The sequence below is a fragment of the Aphidius gifuensis genome, linkage group LG3 (genome assembly GCF_014905175.1).
Source record: "Aphidius gifuensis isolate YNYX2018 linkage group LG3, ASM1490517v1, whole genome shotgun sequence".
NCBI classification, from domain to species: Eukaryota; Metazoa; Arthropoda; class Insecta; order Hymenoptera; family Braconidae; genus Aphidius; species Aphidius gifuensis.
Genome location: NC_057790.1, coordinates 21,418,190 through 21,429,553, shown reverse-complemented (window position 1 = coordinate 21,429,553; position 11,364 = coordinate 21,418,190).

The window sequence follows — 11,364 nt, the reverse complement described above, 5'->3', positions numbered from 1 at the left end:
TCAATAGTAATAAAATAATATTTTTTATTTTTCAATTTCAATAAAAAATACAAAGTAATCCTGAGAATTATTTTCATATTAAGATATAATTAGATGAAAAAAAAAAAAGAATCGACTGGTTTAAAATAAAAAAAAAAAAATATTGACATGCTTCATCTGAGTGAAACAGCAAAATAAAAATATATATATAGGATTGTCTACTAACTTATTAACCCTCGCTCAATACTCATCTGACAATAGATCCCGCCCTCTGCACACACCCCGTTTGTCATTTAACACAAAAGAGCACTTTGTGATGCGCTTTAGCACTAAAAATTCATAAGTCATTGTAATATTAATCAGCCAATATATCATATATATTATTATTTAAATCATCAAGGACACTTTTGTGTATATTTATATTTTCATATAATATACAGTCACCTGTTTCAACTTGTTTCATCCACCATTTTGAACATAGGCTTCAATTATCTCTCAAGCAAAACCAATTAAATACATGAGTGTCTTTATTCAAGACAAAGAAATTTACCTCTCAGTCCAATTAAGCAACAATAGAAATGCTTTGATATAGACCCAACTAATTATGGGCTAATTAGATTTTTTTTTATTTTTTCTTTTTATATATTCATCTTCATCAGCCTTATGTATGAATTTTTGTTGCAATTTGTTCTCATGTATATAGTAAAAAAACTTTGAGAGCTTTTTCTCCGTCTCATTCTTCTTATTCTTCTTTTTTTTTTTTTATATATAAATTAAAAATTATACCTGATGAAGAAAGACAAAAAAATAACAGAAAAAAAAAATATATATATTCTCCCATGGAACGGCGACAGTCCCTGATCTGTTTGTTCATAAGTCGAGTGTCCGAGTGCATTACAACTCAAACCTTTTAGACGATGTTTGAACGTCTTTTCATATTTTATTTATACAACATCTTAAACACTTGGATGTCTTTTTTAGTCGTATACCCAACTTTAAATCTAATAAATACTCATCTTTATACTCAAGATTTTTTTTTATGTCTTGTCGGCTGCACCTGAGATGCCACTCAAAAATCAACTTAAACTGTCTTTGAATATATCAAAATATGTTGTTTTTATGCAAACTTATTTTAATCTCAGCTTTAAAAAATTTCTATTTATTTATTTTTATTATTTAAATGTTACTATATATAGATACGGATAAAAATAACAATTTTTATAATAATATTTTGATAATATAAATTTAAAAAACTTGCATTTATCTGTGAAAGAAAAAAAACTTTTGAGATGAATTTTTAAACTTTCTGTTAATTTTATACACTTGTAACTTTTGAAATTTTTTTACCCTTGTAAATTTTAAAAAGATTTATTATCTTGTAAAATTTTTCTAGGAAGTACTTATCCTCCACTGCAACAAAAGAAGAACTAAACCCTGCCGGAAGTTTCCCTACAAGCTAAAACTAAACAATTTTCACGCGTGCCAAGTTAAGTGCCAACACATAAATTTTAATTCCATTACTCTAAGCTTCTTTTTTTCCCACATAGATACATCATCTTATCTGTTAAAAAAAATTAAATTAAATTAAACAAGCATTATAATAACATTAAACAATAAAAAAAAAAACTCATCATCCCTCAATAAAACCAAAAACAATTTAATTATTATTATTAATCACTTTTTTTTTTAAATAATAAATTCAAGCACATAATTATCAATCTTAATTATTTCATATAAATACTACATTTTTAAAATTTAATTTAAAAAAATTATCATCTCAAAGTATTTATTGGGAAAGTTCATAACACTCAAATACCTTATTCAGAATTAAGTCTTTTTTTTAAATTTCAACTTAAAATTTTATCCAAAATAATTATCAATTTGAAGGTCAATGACACAGCAAACACACATTGATAAAATATATTTTTGTGTATACATATAAACACATTTATAATCACTATATTAAGTCTAATAGTTTCAAGTCAAACGAATCCTTAATTAATGATGATGTTTGTCAAGATAATTGATTATTAATTCAATATGTTTATATACTATGAAAATTCAACTTAGCAACTGTATGTTTTAATGAATAATATTTATTTGTATCCATTTTAATCACAAATTAGTTACAACCAATCTAATTTGGTATATATTTATTATTATTTTTTTTGACTTGAAAATAACAACAGCAAAAAAAAATAATAATAGTAATATAGTAATAAAAAAAGAAGCTTATAATAGATTAACTGATATTTCTTTTTATTATTATTTTTTTTCTTTTTTGTATGTCAAATTTTGTAAAAAAAAAAAAATTGTTACGCTTTTCATTTTTAGAAAAAAAAATTGAAAAAAAAGTATATATATTTAAAATATTCAACTGTTTAGGCAATTCTTCAAGTCGTGAATGAATAAACTTGAATGGTTTATATATATGTATTTCGTATATAAGATGACAAGTTCATTCAGTTCCATTGAGTTGTCGGTTAGACCTCATGGGGTTTTTTAGTTGTCACGCGTACTACTCTTGTCCTTACCTGGCGTCTCTGTGGAGACAAACCACTGGCTCCACAATTTTGTACAGTGCAATATATATTGGTATACAAAATATAGACAGAGTACACCGTGGAGAATTGAGACAGGTATTCTATACTCTTCTATAACTTCCCCCTATCATTTAACTAGCGTGCATCCGGGTCTAAAAAAAAAAAGAAAAAAAAAAAAAAATTCTTTATTTAGGTTTATGTGTATATACGTGTGTGCATCTTCACCTGGCTATGACAAATTTTAACTATTGAAACTATTTAACTCACATTGACTATAATTTTTAACTATGGTTTTTTTAAAATATATATTTTCTTTTTTTTATTTATTTATTAACAATTTAAACAGCAAATAAAGACAATATTGTTATTTATTTTTTTCTTTTTTTTTTTTTTTTTTAATTAAATATTTAAGATAACGAGTTTTTGATTGCTTTGTGGTGATTATTTATTTCAGTAACCGGATTGTATATATATAAAAAAGAAGCTGTTTAGTCATGGAGAAGGCAAATTATTCGTCTTCAGCCACCTTGACCGACCAATTTTTAGAATATCCCTGTATACGTTTAATCATTATTGACTTCTCACGCTTGTTTTTTTTTGTATTTTTTTTTCTCTAAACACTTTTGCCACCCACAGTGCGATGAGTTTTGCACATTTAGCAATATCATATCATCAATAATAATTATTATTTTCTAATACAGAATGTCTTTATATATATATATGAAAAATTATAAAAATTAAAATCTCTTGTTTTTTTTTTTTTTTTCTTTTTAATTTGGTTATTTTTTTATTTCTTTTATTTTTTTATAAATATATGTATAATAAGCTGATTTTATTTGGAATGTCTTTTCTTACGTCGTTGATTATTCACGGTATATAGAATTTAGAAGTGAATGTGTGTGAGAGACTGAGAGTAAGCTGTTTTTTGGACATCTATCCAATCTATTGAAGTCTATTCATTGGTATTTGTTCTCTACATCCTCGAAAAGCAATGGGAAATGGACGTTCATCTACAATTTTCCATGCGTCGATGTCTCTCTTTATCTATTATACAGAAATAAAAAAAAAAAAATATATATTTATATGTATAAAATCCAATAGGTTAATCTTATACGGGTGGGCTTCTTCGATGGTGGTAAAGACCAGATGGTCTGACTACCGTCTGACTCGACTCTATTTAACCTGATTTCGCGGATACCCAAATTCCTCACTATTTTTTCTTTCATATATACAAAAATAAAACTTATTCAAATTTTCGCAGAAATTTACATTGTCTTGCTCATCGTCATCGTCCCATATATATTTAGCTTCAGTTTTTATTTATTTTTGTTCAATTTTCAATTTGTTTTTTTAATTTTTTTAATTAATCACTAATTAATCAGTGATTAATCATTATTAATCAACAGATTAAAGATAATTTATCGAATATAAATTGATTAATAAAAATTACACAACCAATATATAATGATTATATTGAAAAATAGTTTTAAAAAATTATTTCAGTAGAACATGTTTATATTTAGTCAGACATTTTTTTATTTTTCAATTTAAAATTATTTTAATAATTTTTTTTTATATTATTTTTGCCTGTAGTGTAACTTGGAGTTAATTAAGATGAAATGAGATATATAATACAGCAGTATTATATTTTTTTATTATTGGAAAATGAAAATTAAAAAAAAAATAAAATAAGACTGTATTGGACTATTTGATTGTATTTTTTGATTGATTTATAATAAATTGGTATTTAATGAAAATTGGTCAAGTATTATGATAATGATATAAATATATTTCTTATCTTATGATTGGTCGCAATGGCCTGGAGTGTATTGCGTGGATTTAAACCACCCACGAACGATCCATTAGCGCTCAACGGGGTGCACGCGGGTATGCCACCATCCAATATATGGGAGCTATCCCGCAGTGGTTTACCTCTATATTCAAGTTGAGACAAACACTGTACTGCTTTCATAAATGGTTCAAATTATTTTACATATACATAAGTATAAATATTTTCATGAAAATATCTCGAAATGATAATTTTTAATTAAAAAAATATACCTTATGTTTTTTATACTACATGATTTATTTTTTTTTTTCAATGATTAAATAATTCAAGTGTGAAATTTTCATGCGTCTAGTCGAAAATTTGATATATAGTGATTATAATAATTATTATAAACTGTCTATATATTTTATTTAATATCAAATATAAACCTGATTAATTAAACTGTCTATATACACACACAGTTAGACATTTTTTATGTATATTGACGATGAATGCCACCTGGGTTATCCTGGTGGGTCAAACAAAGACGATCTATATATATATAAATTTATATATAAAGTCAATCGATTAAAAGTACGAACAAACGAAGAGATCAGGATCTTGTGAGATAGTCGACTGATTCATCCCTCGGACATCGACAAACGCTAATTAACCCAACGATCCGGTTTATCTCAGCTGGCAACAAAAACATACTCTATTCCCTGGACTATACAGGCACACCCAGAGGCCTCCAACAGATATCACGATCTGATGCATCAACTTTTTATATACTCTATATATATACGCATCATGTTTTTTTATTTCTTTTTATATTTTTATTTTTATCTCATATTATATTATGATGTCAATTTTAATAACTCTATTCTTCAACGCACAAATTTTTGGCTTGAATGAATTTTCTTTTGGTAGTTTTATAGTTAAAAATTTCAAATAATTTGCAACGATATTCGCGGAAAAATTCAGAGGGCTAGCTTAATCATATTTCTATTCGTTTCAATAGAAATTAATAAACATTTACATATTATTTTTTGACACGTAGCTACTTGTGATAAATTGTTTCAAAATTATTCATCCAATGAATAATTAAATTATAAAATTTAATATTACAACCTTCATTTTTAGTATACAAATAAAATATATTTTTATCACTTTTATTTTATGGTATAAACATATCACAACTCATAAGTTTATCTACTTGATTTTTCATCACTTTGAATTTTATATATTCCTAGAAATATATGGAAATCATTTTGATGACTCATTCATATATACACACACCTTTACGTTGAAATAAAATTAATTTTCTCGAAATAAATTCATCGAAAAATATTGGGCGGAAATAGGCGGTACGCTCTTGATATAATAAAAAAAAAAAATTATAATAAAAAGACATAATTATTTGATGTTTTCATTAATTTTAAATACCACTAAAATTTATAATAATAATATCAAATAAATTACTGTTATTTGTAATTATTAATCAACCTACAAAATTATATAATTTAAATTAATTTTTTTTCTCAAAATAAGCATAATAATAATGTCATCAGACAAAAAAAAAAAAAAAACGTTGTAAAATAAATGATAATTAATGTTTATATGCGATTTCTTAGACATGCTTATTTATATAATCATAATCCAAAAATTGTATATGAGTAATATTATTTCAAGAAATTATCTCAGCATGCGAATAACGAATTGTCTAATCGTCATGTGATGTAGTGTGTCATCATTACAAATACAATGAGATTTTATATGTACATACGATATACACAAATAGATGTTATATATATTTATAAAAATGATGACCATGACCGTGACCAGGGCGCATATATAACCTGAGGCAAATGAGGCATAACGTGCGTCACAAGTCTACACATAATTACGTATATATAGAATTATTATTAGAACGTAAATATATCGTGAATGTATCATAAGACTGTGTTTGTAATGTATGGGCCCATTAGTATAGACTATGTATATATTAAATATAAAAATCATTGTGGCTAATTAATCGGAGCAATTAAGTTGAAAAAATAATAAATAAAATATAATAATTCTGCAGTGGTGGCATCATTTTAAATATTATAAAAAATTGGCACGTTTGTGGTCATTTTATATATGCATATAGTATATACAACATTGTGTGTGACGTGATGATATACACACGGGACTAAAATGCCAATTTATTAATCTCTTTTTTTTATCTGATGTCTACACTTTTTTTTTATCAATCTTGATGATCTTTCTTGTAATTTTTATATTTATTTACTTAATATATTTTTGAACATCTTCGCAGCTTGATACTTTATTTATTTTTTTTTTATTTTTTCATCTTCTTCTTTTTCATTCTGATGCGTGCATAGCTTTACTAAATATTTTGAAAGAAATAAAAAAAAAAAAAAAAAAGTTTACCCATTCACTTGCAAACTTGTTTTCTTCCTAATAACACTCAGCATGGTTCATTATTACAGCGTGAAAAAATATCAAGTCCCATACCTAATCACTTCATCTGTGCGAACTCAAATAAGATGTAAAAAAATGAAATTGCATATTACGAAGCAAAATAAAAAAAAAAGGGTACAAAGTCTTCATAAAGACCTACCACGCTGAGAGAAAAGTGTATGTCTATATATGAAGACTTTCAAAGAAATGAATTTATTTATAAATTTTTTTTTTTTTCGTTTCTTTTTAAAGTTAAGAATTTGGGGTTCGTGTGAGAATCGATTAGTTGAAATACACATCCGGTTGAGACAATAACCAACATCCAAGAGAGAAAGAGATGAACGACTTTAAGAATGACCGGGATTTCTTCTATATCAACTTTTTTTTTTTATTTGTTATTATGATTTTATTTTCCTCTCATCTCTTTATATCCACGAAATGTGAGACCGTGAATAATTGGTGGTCAGCCGCGAGGCATACACTTAATTAAGGTGGCTCAAGGTGGCAAAAGAAGAGGAAAATAAAAATAATATATATAGATATCTATATGTATAAATGTATGTGAACATTAATAGAGCAGCAGGCGCCACTGGTTTCTTCAATATATATTTCTTATAGCAGATGATTTTTTGGTCGCTAGCCCGAAGAAACAATAATTACTTTTTTTTTTTTTTTTTTTGAAACGGCGTCTTTGATGTGTATACCTTCCCCAACGATATGTTCGCACCCCGCCCAAATATACATGGTAGGTGTCCAAGGGATAAAATCATGGTATGGGTAACTACGACCACACCGTGCTACATTTTTTTTTTTTTTTTTTTTTCAACAAGACATACACCATGGCCACCCTGAACAACAACTACATTTCTTTTTTTTATTTGTTATTTTTTTATTTTATTTTCTACGAATGTTATTTATGAAAATATATCTATTCCAAGTAGGGAATATCCATTGACTAAAAAAATTGGCTTAAGTCTGGCGCCAAGTGTAAGTCCAATGGATATTATCTGTATATATATACTTGAGGTTTAAAAAATACATACACATATAATGATGATACAAAATGGCAAAAAAGTAAAATCTTCTTTCATTGAGTATTATTTAAAAATCGCCTATGTCAAACGATTTTCATAGAAAGTTATATTTTGTTTTCTACTTAATTTTCTCAATGGGGATGGATATGTATTTGAAGAGGTCCATTTAAACCAAGGATCACACTTTTATATATATATTTTTCAACTCTTTGAAAACAGGAAGTTTATTTATTTTTTTTTTTTTTTTTTTTGTTATAAAGGTATTACACCTCGTTGAGCTCATTTAATATTGCTTTGTTTATTATTGTCATACGAAAAAAAAAAAAAAAAAGAATTCCCAGAGCTAATTTGAAAAACCAATGGGGCAAAAAATAAAATAGGATCATGGTTAGACGTATATACTGTGGGAGAATCGAAACAATAGAATATATATACATGGATTTTAAAATGGCATTACAGGTGTCCTTTCAGGATTTTACCAGCTCATTTCATGCTGGTGTATAAATCTGGGTAGCTGGTTGTGGATGACTGGTTAACCTATATCAGGATCATCTGGTTTGTAGAACAAGAGAGATTGAGAAGAAAAAAAGAAAAAAAAAAAAAATGACAAGAAACTGCAGGAAATTTACTGTGATTTTTATGCACTTTGCAGACATCTGTACACTTGTCGGCATATAAAATAAAATAAAATAAAATAAAAAAAAAAAAAAAGGAAAAACAATATGTAACCTTTACAATCGCTTGTCTAGTCACAAGAGATTATCTTGCTGAGCTTTTTCAAAAGGTGTTTACGAGTTAAAGAAAAAAGATAATTTTTTTTTTCTATTTCTTTATTTTTTTCTTTTTGTCTCTTTGTAAAAAAAACTGTTTAGTCTGCTCCGACAACACGTGCTTTGAATTTATAATATTTAAAAAATTATCAATGTCATATGAATAGTTTAAAATGTTTTTTTATATTTTATTTATTCAATATACTATTAATCAAAATTTTATTGGATGTCAAATTTATATTTTTTGATAGATATTTTGAATGTATTTATGACGATGTTTATAAAGACTCATGATCAATCATTTTATAATCAATTTATTACGTATGAGTTAAATATTTATATTTTTTTTTTTTGAAACGTTCAATAGTACAATTTGTAATTGACGTTATTAGTGCTTTATTGATATTCAAGCAAGTGACGTGACAAGAAAATTTTGAACATCTGCATTATGTCTAAAAAAAAAAGTTTTGTGACTTGATAAAAAATTTTTTTCGACTCATTTAAATAGGACAATAAATATACCATTGAAGGGTTTATTTAAAAATTTTCAAATCAAGCAAAAGCTCTGCTCAAATAAATTGCAATATCAAATAGAAAAATAATAAAAAAACTGATGAAAACGCAGCAAAAAGTTTCGACCTCAGAAAGAACTTAAAAAACTGTCTCAATATTTTTTTTTGGAACTCCTGGTGATCCAGAAAGTCACCTGAGAAAACAAGTATGATACGATTATATATTTAAGATCCAGATGAAGATCTAAGTAGAATTTCAGATAAATCGTTCGAGTGGTTTTAAAGAACACCCGTTAGAAAAATAAAGACGACATTTTAATTTATGTTGTATAAAACATAGATTAAGTAGATCATGATAAGTTTTTTGGATTAGTGACACATGACTTATATATTTTTAAGGAATTAATTTTTCAAAAAGTTCCAGTAGAATTATTTCAATTTAAAGCTGTTATAATTAACAAAATTAAAATGAAAAAAAAAAAAAAAAAAAACGTTAATCATTAGGGACAACATGTGTACAGCAATTTTTCCCATCTAGTATATTTTCAAAGTATTTTTTAACACCTTAAATTATTTAGGCGTTGTTGGTGGGCGTGGTGTTCAGGTTGAGACAAGTTAAAACACGACTGTTTTAAAAATGCCGAATGGTGTTGACGGCACTGTGCTATAGAATTCATCTGCCAAAATGAAGAAAATAAATTAACAAAATAATGTTCTAATCATAATTTAGCTCATCAACTCTCTGAACATATTAAAGGTCTTATATACATACAAATTTTTAAACACGTATATGAAGCTTTTTTTTTCTTAGAACATTTGCGACGACAAATATCAGGGTGGTCTCAAGAGAATAAAAATGAAAGAAAAAAAAAAAAGAAGAAAAAATGAAAGCCAAGCTGCAACTTCATTTACACCTATTCAAAATTGTGATTCAGAAGGCGGAGGGATAAAGAGGAGGAGGCTTTAGATTTACGATCTACCTCATCTCTTATTCTAATTCTCTCTACGTTCACTAAAAGATTATTCTCATACATATAAAAATACATATATACACATGTAAAGTTGTTTTTTTTTTTTCTTTTTTGTGTTACATTTATACAACATTCAAGACATACTCGCATCATCAACAATACCAGTTGTATACACTTTTTTCTGTATTAAAATGTGGTTAGAAAAACTTGGCATATACCAATGTCTTTCATCATGAATATAAGCATCATCAAGCTGCTCAAAAAACCATTATTATTTGATGATTTTTGATTGGCTATTCACATGAATTAAAATTATATTATTGTTGTTTGACCAAGAAGAGAGGAGGCGTCCCCACGTCAAGACTCGTGCCTCAGAAAAAAAAAAAACATTTTACGCTTGAAAAAAAAGTGAAAAATTCATTGCTACTATTTATATTTCATTTATTGAAAATATAATTTATCATATGTGGCGTTAAAAAAAAAAAATTTGAAATTGTATATAAAGTATAATTTATTCTAAAACAACTTACTATGCTATTATACATATAGTTTTATACTAATAGAAATTAATTGGTTCCAATGAATTGCTGATGGTATTGATAGATTATATTGGATTATAAAATCATCTCTGCATCAAATGATTTTAACTTTAAGATATATTTTATCTCGATGGCTTTTTTTTCTTCCTTTTCCTTCAAATATTTATTATTTGTCCTTGTCTTTATGAATCGAAATAATATATATATATATAAAACGAGAGAGGTACCTCCGGTGAGATTTCAAGGCGGTAGGTATATAACGGTTCACTTATAAAATTCGTTCCGGTTACGGAAAGAAGTGTATGAATGTGACGTGTAGAGATAGAACAGGAGGGGAAAGGAAAGAATTTTTATTTTTTTCTTATTATTTCTTTCATTTTTTTTTCCTTTCCTTTTTTTTTTTATTTTTCTGTTTCTTGAAAAAAATTGAGAAAAAAAAAAAAAGCACTTGGGTCCATGTTTCCCAATAAAAAGTAGCAAGAATTGATCGCATTATTTCTCAGGGTTTGGTTTTTTCAGAATTGTTTTTTTTTTGTGTAGTAATAATGACATTGCTTTGTTTCTTTTATTTAGCGTTCATTGTGATTTGTCTAAATTTGCAATGTGTTTATTTGTTCGGCAACATCAATTGGTGAATAATACCCTGAACGAAATCTTTACAGTCGAAATATCTTAGCCAAAATATCGGCACTATCAAGCCAAAAGAAAATAAAAAAATATCTTGTTTTTCGAAATATTGACAATGTTGTATTTATTGCCACTTTGCTTGATACATATTAAAA